This window comes from Saimiri boliviensis, chromosome 4 (genome assembly GCF_048565385.1).
Source record: "Saimiri boliviensis isolate mSaiBol1 chromosome 4, mSaiBol1.pri, whole genome shotgun sequence".
In the NCBI taxonomy this organism is placed as follows: domain Eukaryota; kingdom Metazoa; phylum Chordata; class Mammalia; order Primates; family Cebidae; genus Saimiri; species Saimiri boliviensis.
The window spans coordinates 166,078,250-166,091,070 of record NC_133452.1 but is presented as its reverse complement, the minus strand read 5'-3'; the positions used below and the strand labels follow the sequence as shown (position 1 = coordinate 166,091,070).

Below are 12,821 nucleotides of genomic sequence, written 5' to 3'. Positions count from 1 at the left end.
TAATATATTGTGAAAACAGTATGTTACTATTTTTTAAATTACTTGTATATTAGGCAAAGTACAAACAGTAGCAGCTATTTCTGTTTATATTTGAAAGCCTTTGTACATTAAAGAATGTATCCACCATATTAATAGAAGAGGAGTCAGAAGAGAGAGAATATGCTTCTGGACTTCAGTTATCTTCCCAATTTTGGTTGTTTTGAAGCAGCAACGTTTGTCTCAGTGCAGATGCAATTTGGGCTTTAGAGAGGATGGCCACTAGCTGGCCTCCTAGAGAGTTTAAACTTATGTTTCTTTAGTGTGCTGTCCATGGTTCAGTTTATGCAGCAGTACCTGGGTTAAGCAACCACAAAATATTTTACTAATAAACTGTTTCAAAAATAAATTTGCACTGTTAAATTTTCTGGCTCTTTCTTTTCTTTCTCCATAGAGTAAGGACAAAAATCATAAAATAATCCTGCTTTTTAAAAAATTATGCAACATAAGGTGTCCTGTCCTTGACAGAAGTCTTGTGATGTGCTTTGCATCCGTGTCCCAGCCCAAAGCTCACCTGGAACTGGAGCAGGGGCCTGGCGGGGGGTGATGGGGTCCTGGGTGCAGTTTCCCCCTTCCTATTCTGCTGATAGTGACATCAGATCTGGAGATCTGGTCGTTTAAATGTGTGTGGCACCTCCTCCACCCGCCTTTCCTCGTCTGTCATCGGAAGATGTGCCAGCTTCCCCACCACCTTCTGCTCTGATTGTGGGTTCCCTGAGGCCTCCCAGTCATTCTTCCTGTTAAGCATGTGGGACTGCGAGTCCATTTAAACCTCTTCATAAATCACCCAATCTCAGGTAGTTCCTTGTTCCACTGGGAAAACAGACTAACACATCTTAGCTCCTGCGTTACACGGGAAACCTCGTTTGAGATCAGCCTGCTAGCACTGCCAGAAAGTGCTTTGTATCAGGAAAGTGGGTAAGAGGGAGACTACGTGAATTCACTTTCAGCAGTGAATTAAGGTAGAGAACAAGAAAGGGTGCAGATATTTTGAAAAAGAACAGAAGTTGAAAAAATTTCACACAGGGGCAGTTTGAGAGCTAGGAATTAGTGTGAAGACACAGTCCCACAACTCACAACTGTGACTGAGCAGGATTAACTAGGAATGGAACCCCCCAGACTCGGCCAGGTGGAGAGGTAAGTGGAAGATGATAGGAACTCATTCTTTCTGAACTTGTAGTTCTCTGGGTCAGCCCTGCACAGGTGCAGCAGCATATGGGCTTAATTCTCTTTCTCCCCAAACCTCCCACCCTTGCTGGTAAGCCAGGACATCACCCAGTTTGGCTGCCAGAGAGGCTGCAGGAATCTGGAGGGAGACAATGGAACAGTGCTACTGAAGACTCTGGTTGCGTACACCCTGATCTTCCCTTTAATCATTAAGCAAATTGAGCTGTCCTGTTTCCAGCTGGAGAAAAAACAAGCAAACAACGAAACAGCTCCACCTCCCAAAACCTCCTAAACGTGTTCACGTCCTAAAACAAACAAAACTGCTTTTTTTAAAAAGCAAAAAGCGACATAAAGCAGATCTACAGGTATTTGCCCTGCAATGCAAACACACCAGGGATTGGACTTAAGACCTCACGCCTGTAAACCATATGCTCTAGACCAAGTCACACTGAAAAAAGGGAGAAAGGGATGAAAGGAGGAAGGGAGGCAGAAAGGAAGATTTGTTCTCAATCTTTACAAAAGTCTCTCTCAAAACATTAACTGAGAGGGCTGGGAGTGGTGGCTCATGCCTATAGTCCAAGCACTTTGGGAGGCCCCGGTGGGTGGATCATTTGAGGTCAGGAGTTCCAGACCAGCCTGGCCAACATGGCGAAACCCCATCTCTACTAAAAATACAAAAATCAGCCAGGCGTGGTGGTGGATGCCTGTAGTCCCAGGTACTTGGGAGGCTGAGGCAGGAGAATCGCTTGAACATGGGAAGTGGAGGTTGCAGTGAGCTGAGATCATGCCACTGCACTCCAGCCTAAGGAAGAGAGTGAGACTCTGCCTCCCTCTCCCACCCCTCACGTGCACGTGCTGATGGGCATTTAGACCTGGCAGTGCTCCAGCCCGGAGGTAGAAGGGATGCTGGTCCACTAAGAATTTGGAAACATCGACCATTTGAGGGTCAATGAGGATAATGTAATTGTTATTATGTCCTAGTCTCGTTCCTTATCAGAATTAATTTTAAAAACCGCCTCCACCACTAAAAGTGGCCAGATATTACCACACATCCATTTTTTCTATGTCAGGGCGTCATGTCCAACAAAACCACAGGCTTCACTCCTGGGGGTGCCCTTTGATCCTCTCTTTCTGGAACACAAAGACTGCTTTCTCAGAGAGGGCTAGGAGAACGAGGCCTCAGTGCACACGTTAAGATCCACTTCCGGGCTCAGAAGTGAGTTTGATGTTCTTTGATTCTCTGTCCTCCGGCTTCATTACTGAAACCGTTCTTGAGGTTTGTTCTTATCTGCCTTACCCTATCCCAAAAACATCACTCTGGCAACGTTCTAGGAACACTCAAGCCTGTTTCTCTTAATCATGTCCTCAGTTAAAAAATCAGTGAGGAAGGACCAAGAGCTCCTCTGAAGCTGCTGTATCCAGGCCACCGAGGCCTGCTCTGAACAACTCCCAAGATCCAACTACTAATTTCTTTAGCTCCGGCAACTTTAATGTACGGTTTGAAGGCAGTATGAAGGCTGTCTTGCTGACTGCTAGCGCCTGGCTTACCCTCCCGGGGATCTTAGTCGAAGGATTTAAAGTGTGCTTCCCTCCAATTACAGGGCCAAGGAAGTCTCCCCTTGTAATTTCCCCCCCACTCCCTGGTGTCCGGGTGGGGAGAAGGTCATTTGCACTCCTGATGCCTTCACTGGATGTGCCAGCCCGTGTATAAGCTTATTTCCTGGAATGGAACCTTGGTTATGCTTAAATTTTTACTGTCACAAATTTCGCAAATGTGCACAGGTGAGCACATGAACACATCGCCTGGGAACCTTCCCGAGATCTTCGATGAGGCCGGCACAAGCCAACAGGGTCGTTAGCATCGGGTTATATCTAAGCTGGTTTCCTCTGGGGGTAAAACAAGGCAAACCAAAACCTCTTGATCCCTCACCCTCACCTGTCGGGACATTTCAGTTCGGAATGAATACGGTGGTCTGAGTAGGAGAGGAGCAAGAGACTCCAGGAGCCATTCGCATTTTCACTGTCCGCCCCAGGTGTCCCCAGCCATGAAGGTTTCATCTTTGAGATAAGCCTGTGACCCAAAAGGATCAATCAGTCAAAGACTTGCCGGCAGGGAGAAGAGGGAGGGACACGCGCGGCCGACAGTGGACCCAGCATCAAAGGTGCCCCAGCCACAGAGCCACAGAAGCCGGGACAATGTTCAGCGCCACCGTAAACGCGCGCCCGAGGCTCGGCCTTTGCCTCTGGGTTCCAGAAGGATCCCTCCCCTTTGGCGGAGGAGGAGGGATCTTGCGTTCGGATGCCAAAATTTCAACCGAGCTTATCCCAAACGACGTTCGCAACGCCGCTCAAGCCCAACCACTACCCCACATCAGAGCCAAGCGACGTCGAGCACCCCCTGAGAGCCCAGGCGCCAGATGCACCCGTTGGCAGGATGTCCCAGGGAGCAGCGGATGACCTGGGACCGAGGCGGGAGAGAAGCGGGCAGGGAAGCGGTGGCTCCACTGGAAGAGGTGATGCAGCCCCCAAGGCGAACTGCGGCCGCCCACCCTCTTCTTCCCACTACCGAGGAGCCAGCGGAGCGAAGGGCCTCCCAGTTATGGGCGTTCCTCCTCTCTTGCGTTTTCTGAGATACGTTTTCCTCCCCGGCGGGAACCAGGAAGGTGGAATTTGGATGAAGAGGAAGAGGCAGCTGTGGTGTGGCCGCTGCCGCGGACACCGCGGAGGGCTCCCGGCCCTCAGAAGCGCACCCCGACACCCTGCTGGGGAGGGCGGAGCTCACCCGTGGGCGTGTTAGCTTCCCGGCCCGGCGGCAGCCGTCCCGCTCCCCATCCCCGGAGGAGAGGCCAGCCTTTTGCAGGAGAATCAGGGACGACTCCAAGTGCGAGGCGACTTTCACTAACCACGCAGGTCCGCGCAGTGGACGGGGATTGACATCCCGAGAACCTGCGTGGGCCTGTGGGTTATCAGCGAGTCCCGCGGCCCAGACCGGCGGGTGGACGCCCGAGTCGGGTCACCCAGAGCACTACGACCCCGTCGCGGTCTGTTAAGGAACCGCTTGCGGCCGCGAGGAGAGGCAGGTGGGGGTAGAAGGGAGGCAGCCTGAGATGCGGCCACGCGCGGCCAGAGAAATAAACAAAGAGCCAAAGGTCGCATCCTGCAGTTCGGCTCTGTTTGCTTATTTCTAGAGATTTATATTTATTTATGTTGTGGCCTCTCTTGCTCGATGCCAAAGGTTTCATCTTAGCTTTTGCCTCTTTTTCATATTGGTTTTCTATTCTCCCTTCCCCTCCTCGACCCAGCTGCGGCCAGGGGTGTACGGGAACGGGCAGGGCACCCGCTTGTGTTTTCTCGGAGATTTCGAGTGCTCCAGGGGACCTGGGAACACCCACGCTGACCACAGAGCAAGGCTTGTTCCAGTAACCGGAAGAGAAGGTCCTCCTCCGGGACGTGAACCGGCGAGGACCGGGAGTCCGCCGGGTGGAGGACGGCGCGGATGAAAGGCGGGGAATGGTATCCCTGCCCGCCACGCTTGCGCGGGCAGGAAAGAGAACGGGAATAAGAGGGCAGGGCGCAGGCTGGAGACGAGAGGCGGCCGCAAACGCTGGGAGCTCCCGGGAAAGTCCACTGACCACCCAGGCTGAATCCTAAAGCAGAGAAGAAGTTTGTTCTGCGAGGAACGTTAGCCCGCTGCAACCGCGATCTGCAGGTGGAAACGAAACCCCCGCCCCCCGAGAGCGGGGAGAAAGGGCCACGTTTTGGAAGTCCGTCTGAGCTGGTGAGCGGTTCCGGAAAACACTCCACGGTCCCCTCGGACGAGCGCGGTGGGCGTCCGACCAGGGGGAGGCGGTCCTGCAGCACCGAGGTCAGCGCGGAAAGGTGGTGGTTGCCCTTCCCCATCCTTACCCATTCTGTCGCCAGCAGCATTATCAAACAAATCACACCAGCCCCGCGTCTACATCAGTGTCCCTGGGAGGTCAGAGCTGTTCCCTCCAGCGGCGAGCTGACCTCACTTTTCTGTACATCTCGCTCAGCGTAAATTCGGTAAAAACCGGGGAACGCGTTCTAGGCCCACAAGCTCCTGCCTGACACCCGCGGTCCGCAAAGCCCCAAGGTTAGCCGGACACATCGCTGCTGGGTGTTCATTTAGGACAACGAAGCGCCACTGGCGCTGAGAACTTTGGCCTGAATCTCGGAAGCACAACTCACAGGAGTCCTCGTGCATGACTCTCGCCCTTTACTTACGTGATCAAGTGTTTCAAAATTCGTGGAGTCGTCCAATCCCGGAAGCACAACTCACATGGGTCCTCGTGCGTAACTCTCGCCCTTTACTTAAGTGGTCAAGTCTTTAAAAATTCGTGGAGTCGTCCATTTTTGCTCAAGAATGTGGTAGACTTTCTGCTTAACGTCGCAGTTACAAAGCGTATCTTTGCCAGAGCACTTGTCAGCTACTGGAATGATCTGTTTATATAACTTTGAATCCTCCCTCCTCCACCTCCACACTTCATTGCAAGTCTCTGTACTGTGGACTATCTCCTGAATAGAGGACACCTGTCATTTATTTCTCACTGCGCTGTGAGCGACTGCTATTCTCCCGCTCTATACTGAAGACGTGGGAAGGCTGATAGAAGAAAAATAGCCTCTGCTCTCCGGAAGCTACCTTACTAGAGCAAGGAGCAAACTTAACATAAATCTACACTTACAAACTGTGGTAAATGAGATTTAGGGAAATTCCAAGGAGTTAGGTATGGTGTTAATGAGAATTTGTTGACCCCCATCTTGATTTTCTATGAATATAAATTGAAAACGCCAGCGGAATTGTGTAGCTCTACTCCATATTGTCACACGCTATATAGGTAAACAAAGGAAAAACAACGCTATGTATGTGTGGGGATGTAGCTCAGTGGTAGAGCGCGTGCTTTGCATGTACGAGGTCCCGGGTTCAACTCCCAGCATCTCCACTTCAGTAAGCTTAAGGAACGGGAATTGTAGTTTGTTGCTCGCCTTTCTTTAGACAGGGGCAGAACTTCCGGAGCTCTTCTTGAAAATGGGCTATTGGTCGGTGGCTTTAAAAGGCAGATGTATTTAACACTTCAAAACTGCCAAACTTCCTCCACCTAGCAAAATCTTGTAGCTGCTAACTGCTTTAGAGCACCTTTAAATCTCGTCACTCATTAACAAAATTGGAAACATTGTTGTACTTCCTCCATCTATCAATATCTTGTGGCTGCCAACTGTTTTAAGAGTCCCTTTAAATCTCATCGCTCATTAACAAATTGGAAACATCGTTAAACTTCCTCCGGCTATCAAAATCCTGTGGTTGCCAACTGCTCTGGGGCACCTTTAAATCTCATCACTCATTAACAAAATTGGATACATTGTTATGACTGAAGCTCCATAATTTGTAACCAGAAATATAGTTCCTTGGAGCACAGTTGATGATTCTACCTTTTCTCAGCCCCGGGGATTTTCTTTTTTCTTTTTTCTTTTTTGAGACGGAGCTTCGCTCTGTCGTCCAGGCTGGAGTGCAGTGGCATGATCTTGGCTCACTACAGCCTTCACCTCCCGGGTTCAAGCGATTCTTCTGCCTCAGTCTCCAGAGTAGCCGGGGTTACAGGCGCGCGCCACCAAGCCCAGCAAATTTGTGGTACTTTTAGTAAAGCCGGGGTTTCACCATGTTGATTAGGATGGTCTCAAACTCCCGACCTCTTGATGCGCCCGCCTCGGCCACCCAGTGTTGGGATTATAGGCGTGAGCCACTGTGCCCGGCCTAGGATCGTCTTTTAAGAGTTAGTTTTCAGGCAGAAGGGTTGGGCAGGGACGAGGGCAGAGCAGGCGTCCCCTCCTCAGACCAGCCCCGGAGCTCGCGCGCCGCTAGGCCTCCCCTCACTCGCGCGGTCCCTCCCGCTGGCGCCCCCGGCTTTGTCTCAACGGACGCCCGGTGCCTCGGCTACCCGGGCTGTGTCCTCACTTCTGCCACCGCCGCCACGTGGCCCTGTTCCCCCTGCAGCCCGCACCCCCGCCTCGCCCACTCGGAGACCCCGCTCCAGCAGCCCATGTATACCAAGGAAACATGGCTGCTGGAATTGTGCTGTTTTAGGACCTTCTTGACACCGTCTGCGTATGTGCTAAAGGAGTAGACAGAAATAGATAGAAGATGTTGAGCGCCTGTTAACGACCAAATAAATTCCAGAGAGAAAAATTGTCTTCATAAACTGTAATACCTCATTACAACCACTGTCTCAGTTTCAGAACCATCGTATGATATTTATTTATCATAAAATTTTTGGACTTTTTAAGTGCTGGGCATTACAGAGATAAATAGTAAAAAATGTTTTGCTTAAGTGTTGAATACAACTGAAACACTTATAAAGTTAGCTTTGGCTGGGCTTGTTGGCTCATATCTGTAATCCCAGCACTGGGGAGGCCGAGGTGGGTGAACAGCTGAGGTCGGGAGTTCGAGACCAGCCTGACCAACATGAAGAAACTCCTTCTCTACTAAAAATACAAAATTAGCCAGGCATGGTGGCGCATGACTGTAATCCCAGCTACTCAGGAGGCTGAGGCAGGGGAATAGCTTGAACTGGTCAGTGAATGAAGATGGTGTCACTACACTCCAGTCTGGTCAACAAGAGCGAAACTGTGTCTAAAAAAAAAAAAAAAAAAAAAAAAAAAAAAAAAAAAAAAAAAAAAAAAGTTAACTTTGAGGTTTATATCAGGAACTGTCGGAACTATTTGCCTTTAAGATACCTTTTCTGCCGTTACCCTGGTCTTTTCACCAATATGCTATGCTATTTTGGGGAGGGGTCCGTCATATTTACAACCTGTTGTATTGGTTTGTATAGCATATATTGTATTGCAAGCCATTTTTCAGTTGCTTGTTCAATGAGACCTGGTCTGGTTCAACTGAATTTAAGATCATTTGAACGACCTAAAGAGTAACTTTTTCTCCTGAAAAATAAAACCTGGACCGGATGCAGTGGCTCACACCTGTAATCCCAGCACTTTGGGAGGCTGAGGTGGGTGGATCACCTGAGGTCAGGAGTATGAGACCAACCTGGCCAACATGGTGCAAACCCATTTCCACTAAAAATACCAAAGCCAGGCTTAGTGGTGGGCACCAGCAATCCCAGCTACTCAGGAGGCTGAGACAGGAGAATCACTCAAACCTGGAAGGTGGAGGTTGCAGTGACCCAAGATCGTGCCACTGCACTCCAGCCTGGGCAACAGAACGAAACTCCGTCTCAAAACAAAACAAAAATGCCGAATTATTGACACAATCTTGAAGAAACATCTATGCAAATTATGCTTACAAAAATGTTTTGGACTCAAGATTGGGGAGAGAACAGAGATGGTTGCAGGGATGTAAGAAGTGGTAGAGCTTACAATTTGCACGCGAGGGTTTCCAGTTCCATTCCTGGTAGCTCCACCTTGTCTTCCCTACAAGGAGCAAAATGAAGCAAAATCTCTTCTGTTTGTTCATAGGTTATTTCATTCCTCTTTCAATGTCACTGCTCGTGTTTACTTTCCATCTTCCTTCCCACTTCCTGGTATTTATTTTACAAGAAGTTATATAAAGATGCCATTTGGCTGGTAATTTTGGTCAACAATCAGAACAGTCGGTGATACCTACAGTGGAGACGTGGTTCAGCGGTAAAGACTGGAAGACCCAGATTTGATCCAGAGAACTTCCTCTTGCCACCTGCCTCTTTAAACAGTGAGACACTGCATGAATTCTGTAAACAAAACAAGGCCTTTGTCTTTCTCCCCTTAACCACTTTGAAAATAGATTAAAACACCAGAAGTAGAGGCAGTTAAATAGACATGTATGTTTATTTAGTTTTTACTGATTTATCATTCCATGTGCTGGCTGGCTCAGTAGGTCAGATGCTGATACTCAGTGGATTTTGATCTTTGCAAGGACCTCCTTTTTTGTGTGGTGAACTTAACTGATTCTTTTGCAAAGCTCCCAACATCTCTTTGTGTGCTGTCTAATATCATATGGTGAATGTTTTCTCCCTTTTGGTTCCAGCAAATACATTTTTCTATTTTGTTATTGTTCTATTATTCTATTTTCCATATGGCATACTTGCTGTGGTGTACCAGCTGTTGACTGAAGGGATGAGAACTTGACAAATTACTGACACCACACTAATCATTTATGCCTGTGAGTTCTTGTGCACTATGGCATGTAAACATTGAACATTTCCAAGTGATTTAAATGTAAAACAACTAAGTCACTACCACCTTTCGTTATCTTAGTTTGAAGTAAGAGTGCATGCAGATGCCAAAATAAAGCTGCACTGCTTCCAATGCTAGGACCTCTGGCTCTATCAACTTTGGGGGGAGGATAATGCATGGGTGTGTATCTCACTCAGCCATTTGTCTTTCAGTAACACGATCACTGCCACTATGTCATGAACTCTAGTTTCTCTTCTTCCTGGTTTCCTATTGAAGCCAACTGCTTTCAAAAAATATTTACCATGAAACACACATACGCTGAAGTAAAATGAATATTCATGATAGGTTAGAACAGAACTTTAATGAAGAAAACTGGTTCCGAAGGGGAAAAAAAGCTTCTCTTATGAAAAGTAACTGAATATATGTATTAGTCTGTTCTCATGCTGCTAAGAAAGACATACTGAGACTGGGTAATTTATCAAGGGAAGAGGTTTAATTGACTCACAGTTCCACATGGCTGGTGAGGCCTCACAATCATGGCGGAAGGCAAAGGAGAAGCAAAGGCATGTCTTACATGGCGGCAGGCAAGAGGGTGTGTGCAGGGAACTGCCTTTTCTAAAAATGTCAGATCTCATGAGACTTACTATCATGAGAACAGCATGGGAAAAACCCTTTCCCATGATTCAATGACCTCCCAGCAGGCACCTCCCATGACCTGTGGGGATTAGGACAAGTCAATGTGAGATTTGGGTGGTGACACAGAGCTGAATCATGTCAATATATAAACTAGCTTTCCATATTCACTCCACTCTGGTTGCCCTATCAGTAGTCAAAGGAGTTAGTATATTGCTTTTTGTCATTTTTGTTTTTTAAATTTTAGAGATGTGGTCTTGTCATGTTGCTCAGGCTGGCTCTCAACTCTTAGGCTCAAGTGATCCTCATACCTTAGCCTCCTGAGAAGCAGGGACTACAGCCATGGGCTGCCATTGTATGTCTGGCTGTTACTATATTGTTGTGATTAATAGTTTGGTTCTGTTTCTTCATAATAACTACTAATAATAACCTAGTTTTATTTTTATTTTTATTTTTTACTTTTGAGATGGAGTCTCACTCTTTCACCCAGGCTGGAGTGCAATGGTACAAACTCAGCTCACTGCAACCTCCACCTCCCAGGTTCAAGCGATTCTCCTGCCTCAGTCCCCCTAGTAGCTGGGATTACAGATTTGTGTCACCATGCCTGGATAATTTTTTTATTTTTAGTAGAGACGAGGTTTCACCATGTTGGCCAGGATGGTCTCCAACTCCTGATCTCAAGTAATCCACCTATTCTGGCTTCCCAAAGTGCTGAGATTACAGGTGTGAACCACCATGCCTGGCCAACTCGGTTTTAGTAAGAAATAGTAAAGAATTTTAAAAGAAATAAGAAATGTAATAAGGAATAATAATCAAAAATTCTTTCTGCCCTATTATGCACACAGTAAATTACCTGCCATCAAGATGATCAATTTTGTCATTATCATAGTTTTTGTTAACATTATTATCCATTGGCATGCAACACTCTGTCAAGCACAATCCCTAAGGTCAAAAGAAAGGAGAGAGAAATTTGATTACATCAAAATTAAAAATTTTATTTAAAAAATTTTAATTTTAGCCTTTAGTTTTAAAGAAATTGGAGTTTGTTAAAGATTTTGAATACTTTAGAAACAAAGAATACCTTAGAAGAAAATTAACACATTGATGAATCTGATAATTTTATGGGTCAACTTGACGGGGGCCACAGGATGCCCAGACGTCTGATTAAGCATTGTTTCTGGGTAAGTCGGTAAGGGTGCTTAAAGAAAACATTAGCATTTGAATTGCCGGACTGAGTAAAGCGGATGGCCTTCCTCAGTGGGGGCGGGCATAATCCAATCCATGGAGGGTCTGAACAGAACAAGAGGAGGAGGAAGGTTGGATTCACCTTGTCTCTGCCCAGCTGCTTGAGCAGAAACACTATTAGTCTGCCCTTGATGCTCCTGGTTCTCAGGCCCTCGGACCTGATGAGAATCCACACCACCTGCCCTCCAGCTCTTAGTCGTTCCAAATATAGCACTACCTTTTTGGGTCTCCAGCTTGCAGATGGTAGATCATAGAACTTCTCAGCCTCCAAAACTGCATAATGCAATACCTTGTAATAAATCTCTTTATATATATAATAAACATGCATAATACTTATTATAGTAAAATAATAAGTATTGTTCATTATGTTAGGCTTACATGTTGTAATATATACTAATTATAATTATACTGTTATAAAATTTACATATGATAAATTATCTGTATAATTACATATATAAAACATCTATATATTCTGTTACTCTGGAGAACTCTAACACAATGACAGATTGGGAGAAATTATTTGCAATATTTAAAACCAACAATGAAATAATTCTTAGAATATGCAAACAATTGCAAAGCAATGACAAATCTGCTAACTCCTGACATTAGATTTCTTTAAAAAGAAAACAGATTTACTGAAGTATAACTGATACACAAAGAACCGCACACAATGTGTACAATTTGATGAATTTGGACATAAGAAAATACCCATGATCCATCACCACAATCAAGGTAATAGACATGTACACCAACCAAAGTTTCCGTACGTCTCTTTGTGTTGTTTTTATTTTTTGTATGTGGTACATTTAACATGAGCTCTGTCCTCTTAACAAATTTTGAAGTGTACAATAACATAATTATAGGTGCTACGTTGTATAGCAGATCTCTAAAACTTACTCATGCAGCATAAGTGAAATACACCCACTGAGCAACAATTCCCCATCTTCTTCAGCTTGCTAGCCCCTGGCAACTACTATTGCATTCACTGTTTCTGAGTTTAACTGTTATAGATACTTCGTGTAAGTGGAATCATGTAGTATTTGTATGGTAACTGGCTTATTTCAATTTCCATAATGTCCTCCAAGCTTATCCATATTGCTGCAAAAGGCAGGATTTTCTTATTTTCCAAGGCCTAATACTATTCCACTGGATATGTACGCCACACTTACTTTTTTTACTCATCTGTCAATGGATACAGGCTGTTTCCATATCCTGGCTATTGCGAATAATACTACAACGAACATGGAAGTGCATATATCTTCTTGACATCCTGATTTCAACATTTTTGGAACTACACCTAGAAGTGGGATTGCAGGATCACATGGTGGTCTTATTTTTAATTTTTGGAAGAACCTCGGTATTGTTTTCCACAGCTGCTTCACCATTTTACATCACCACCACCACGTGTAAAGGGGTTTCAATTTCTCCACGATTTTGCCAACACTTGTTATCTTTTGTTGTTGTTGCTTGAGAAGGAGTTTCACTCCTGTTGCCCAGGCTGGAGTACAGTGGCATGGTCTCAGCTTATTGGAACATCCACCTAGCGGGTTTAAGCGATT

General features: G+C 46.2%; 1 non-coding gene across 1 annotated transcript; it reads left to right on the top strand.

The window, feature by feature from the left end:
- Window positions 1-6,092: 6,092 nt before the first annotated feature.
- Window positions 6,093-6,164, top strand: TRNAA-UGC (transfer RNA alanine (anticodon UGC)). The gene has a single exon. It is a non-coding gene; the product is annotated as a tRNA-Ala (tRNA).
- Window positions 6,165-12,821: the final 6,657 nt, after the last annotated feature.